Raw genomic sequence first — 5078 nt, 5'->3', positions numbered from 1 at the left:
GGTGTTTTTTCTTTATTTCAGAAGATAGTGTCTTAGGTTGCCACAAAAATTACTGAATGCAGCTTGACTCCTCTGAGGGAAAGGGCCAGATTTATTGGGACTAACAAGGAAGTTGTCCAAAAGAGATTCATTAATTAGGAGGCCTAATCAGAGCCAATAAGACAAATGCACAGGCCATCCACAGACTAATATACATCTTTTGGCAGGCACCACTCCCCACAGGCTTGTCTGTCTGTTGCTGCCTACTGTATGGCTTCCACCGCAGAAATGATGTGATAACACTAAAACCAATTTGGCACTTTCCACATGAGAGGACGAGTGTATTCCCCACCCTGGAAATGCAGCCTCCAGCTGTCTTGCCCTATGCCAGAGGTTTCTTAATACTCTGGAATTAGCTGACTAAGAGATGCAGCAAACTAACAGAGCATTTGCTATCTGTTCAGGCTGCCTAAGCTTTCCATCAAATAAACTTTGGTTTGATTCTCAGCCCTTTGGGAATGGTTGCCCACAGCTAACATTTGCTACCCCAAATAACCCTGTGGTGACCTTTGCTGCAAAGCTGCAGCCAAGAAAAACCCTGTTTAACATAACAGTGCACATCTTAGCACATCAACTTGAACCATCCTGACCTCTGAGCTGCCAGGGTCTGTACAAATTAATTTTAACAATAGACAGTGTTGAAAGGAAGGAATGTTTCAAAGGAATTAAAAAAATCTCCCTTATCCATCTCTTCTCATTTAAGAAATAGTCAGGAGGCCTACTTTAGAAAAATGAAAAGTGCTCCTTGTTGCAAAACAATGGGCTTTATAAAGGGAGGAGGAACTCTTTAGTTTCTTGCATCTGAGCTTGGCAAGATGAAATTTCCCACAAGTGGGTGCTGCTTCTGGAAAATCAGCCTTTAATTTCCACTGGGGAATTGCCTTTATTTCCTGGGATGCCTCAAAGACACCATTAGGGTTTGCCTTTCTTTTTCATAGCTGCTGCTAAGACTTCTATTAAGCAAATAAGAAAGTCTTCCCTTTTTGCCCACTTCATTGGTTTGTACCTTGCCTCATGTTTTCCAGGGCTTTTGTGTGAATGGCCAGACTGGGAAAGGAAAAAAGCCATTCTCCATGTGGTAGTTGGAACTTAAATCAGTTAATGATTGAAGAAGCCCATCAGAAGGGAGATACATAGGAAAATGAGGTCTTCAGCCTCTGGGGCAAAACAGGCTTATCACTTCTGCTGGAGAGGAAGCTGGGTTGGGTTAAGTCTCCAGTGTTTCCCCCAGGGGTAGACTTATTCCTCTGTTCCTCCTCTGCAGTAGCTTTGACTCCAGCAGTCTGTAAGTAAGGAGATTATTACAGCGGGGGGGGGGGTGAAGTTGGAGACAATAAGAAATGCTAATGATAATTTAAAAACTTGTGTAGAATTGCTTTAACAGTTCAAAAGCTGTATGTTAAGCATAGGTAAAAAAGATGAAACTTATCCTGAAGCATCCAGTGGACTTCAGTAATTGCACCCATGAAACCACCTGTTTTTATTTATTTAACCAGTGTAATTTGTTGCAATCGTCATTTCTGGTTTCCTACACAAATGGTGCTGAGGAAGGTACCCCCTGAGCAGTGGAGGGGTCTGCTGCCAGCAGGAGGATGGTGGGGAGCATGTGGAAGTACTGCCCTCTCCTCCCCAACATTTTCAAAGACAGGGACTGTGAGGTGTGAGAAGCTGCAAGCGCTGAGGGGGAGAGGACTGGATGTTTATTGTAGAGGGAGATAAGATAAACTGATATTTCTCTGAAATTCGTGCAGCTTTCGACACACAGCCTTCAAGATCCTGTGAGGTTGTAGAGGTCCTCTTGCAGCTAATACAGTAATGACCTTGAATTTGCTTCCAGCTCAGCTGTACTGCTGGAGGACAAGGCATTTCTTTTGAGCAAAAAACATTAAAGCAGCACAGAGATTTGCCTGCATAGCTCCAGTTTTCAAGAGATTTGAGTATCCTTTCTGAGGCCCCACTTGCAACAAGGAATTGCAGATAAGCTTCTGCAGTAGTTAATGTGTAAAGTTTTTGGATTTATTCTCACTGGTGCCTCTCCTTTTGCTTGTAGTGTTGACAAATATATTGTTGGGTGCTGTTTTTTTGTTTTATGTGGGTATTTTTTTGCTGCACAAAGAAGCTAATCATATGCATGCAAATATGGGCATGCTGACCAAGATGAGTGTGCTTTCATGACATAAGTGTTGTGGAGGGCTTGAGGGTAGATTTTTGTTTGCTTTAATTTAAAAATAATTAATTCATCTCAGTCCTTTTTCAGATTTTAGGCTGAGTACCGAGTCTTGACTTCCTATGCTGTGGCAGTCTGCTGTGCCAAACATATGATCACAGACAATTAGAAATTTGTAGTCTCACACCTGATTTAGGGCTAAACCTTTCTATTTCTTAGCAACTTCCGGTTATAAGATATAACAAAACTGGGGGGAATGAGTAAATTGTAACATTTATAGATTAAATTGTGTCTGGACTTGCTACGTGACTCAGTGCAAAATATTAGTGACCTCTTCCTTTGTGACTTTGGCTTCCTGCAAGCTTATCTGTTAAAAAGATCATGCGAGATGCTTCCATTGCAGATCTTGTAAGAAATGTATATTCAGCAGGAGAAACATCTGACTGAGCAAAGACTAACTTACACAGTGGTTTGGAAGCCACATGTTGAAAAGTGCTGGGGAAACACATCAGGGAAAATGATAAAAAGAGATGAAAGCAGTTCAGATGGGTGAAGAATGCTGATTTTAAAATGCGAACCATCTGAACACTGATGAGTGGGCAGGTTGCAATAACTTCAGGGCAGACCTAACTGGCACAACAGCCATATAATGTAAGGCAACTCCCACAGGACATCACCTGCAGTGATTTAATATTGGAAGGTGTGGGAGTGTTGAGGTACTGCAGAGAGCAATCTTGCAGCAGCAGAGTGCTAGTAGGAAATGGGTCAGTTGGAGTAATAGCTTTCTTCCGTGTGGTTTCTGTGAGCTGAGCCAAGCCAAACATATGTGGAGCACTGGGTTATCACAGTCATGATTTTTTTTCCTCCTGTGTATTAGAAATTGCAATGAAATTTGGTCATCCAAGGGTAACTCTATGAATCCTCCCTCTGGCTGGACACTGCCTTGAGCCCCAGAGTCAACTGTCTTTGTCAAGATCATTAAAATAGACTGTTTGGAAATATAATAGTGCAGTCTCACATTCTCAGGAGGTCAGCAGAAACACAGCCTGAGTATCTCTGCTAATACCACCTGCGGTTTGTTCTCGCCCCTGCATTGTGGTGGGTGATTTCCCCATTTGTGCTGGAACAACTGGATGTGTGACCACACTGAAGTGGATAAAGGGGCTGACCCTGACCCAGGAAAAAAAAAAAAAAACAAAAAAACCAAAAAACCAAGAAAACCCTCTAACATGTATTTCCCTACTGTATCAGTTCCACACACGGGGGTGTTGGCAGCAGAGAGGCACAATGCAGGAATGAAGGACAGAAAGAGAACGTCTTACACTGGTGTTACTACTGGCTTCTTTCTCATGTGAAAACGCAGTCTTAGTTACAGCTTCAGTTTAAACTTTGCACTCAGCTTTGATGTACTTTAGCAGCTTGCAGAAAGGTGATAGCGTGTGGTGACTGTGGTTTTGGTCCCTCCTGATGGCCAGGGTGAGCAGGCAGTGTGTTATCACAGGCGTGTAAGCTGTTTGGATGTGATGTGATGAGATGGTGGCTCCTGAGGCGCAGGCTGGTAATGAAATCCAAGCTTGCCCCTGCTCCCATTCCCCTTTGCTGATCACAGCTGGCTGGTACAAGTGGCTTTTTTAAAATCCCACCATTAAGTTGCCATCCAAACAAATGGGTTAGAAAGAAAACTCCAGAAGAAGGGGCTTGGTTCATTTTTAATTTGGATCAGGGGAGTGATCTGTCCCTAATTAGTACACTGAGTTACACTCATGATGACTGTGATGCAGGGAGGTGAATGGTAAGGCTTATGGTGGGGATTTGCTTCAGTCAGGCTTGTAACTGATAGTCACACCACTTGATTAAGCAAGTGAGTTTGTGTAAGGGCATAGTGTGCTCGATGGTCTAGCAATGTGGTATGTATTTTCCTTGGAACACAGCCCCCTCAGTCAAACTTTGTTTCATTTGGACCATGCATCCCTCCACTAATGCACAAGCTGTCCAAAACCCCCAGGTATTAATAGGGCACATATTTCCAGGACTAGGTCTGACATTCTCTACCCACTCCCTTTTTGTAAATCTCAATCTTATCCTAAAGGAATGTATTTAGATGGTTGTGCCACCCATTCTCCTTTTTGGGAAATATAAACCCCCTGACACCTTGATGTGCACAACTCCTTCATGCCACTTCAGTGTGCATGCAGCATCTGTAGCAGAGGTACAGGAGTTGTTTTTACTCAGGTCTGATACTAGGCAAGAAATGATGCAGCCACTGAGGCTCATTCATACCAGCTGAGGAGGAGGCTCCCCTCGGACCCATTTGTGTGATGCTCTACCCTTCACCCCCTGATGATATGCACAGAACATCATCATTTCCAGGCTGTGGGCAGAGGAGGGCTGCAACGTAGAGCTTGTGCTCCTTGCCTGGTCCCTTTGGAGACAGGCTTGCTCACAGTTCCCCTGTGTGAGGACTTTCAGTGGTAAAGAGAAGACAGCTTCTGTGCATGCAGCCAGGCAAGGGCTTTGCTTTTGCTCTCTTAATGCTACGCTGGGTATAGCAGAAGCAGGCAGGCACATGATCTCCCCGAAGGCAGGATCCAGTGTTACTTTAGAAACTGGCCACCAGCTTCTTTTGTAGCTAGCAGCTGTCACGGTGTGGTTTCAGCCAAAGTGTGTCACTCCTACAGTGTCTGCGGGCTCTGGAGTGTGTTTCTGCTACTGAATCTTTTGTGCTACTGCCTGGAGATTAATTCTGCACCATCTATCAATATGTGTTAAGAGACTTCTAGTTGTATTTATTTTTTGAACGATTGTTAATAGCATTTGATGTTCTCTACAGGTTTCATTTTCCTTCATCAATACTTCAAGGCACAGAGCTGCT

The sequence above is a fragment of the Molothrus aeneus genome, chromosome 2 (genome assembly GCF_037042795.1).
Source record: "Molothrus aeneus isolate 106 chromosome 2, BPBGC_Maene_1.0, whole genome shotgun sequence".
Lineage (NCBI taxonomy): Eukaryota > Metazoa > Chordata > Aves > Passeriformes > Icteridae > Molothrus > Molothrus aeneus.
Note: the sequence above shows the minus strand (reverse complement) of the source record.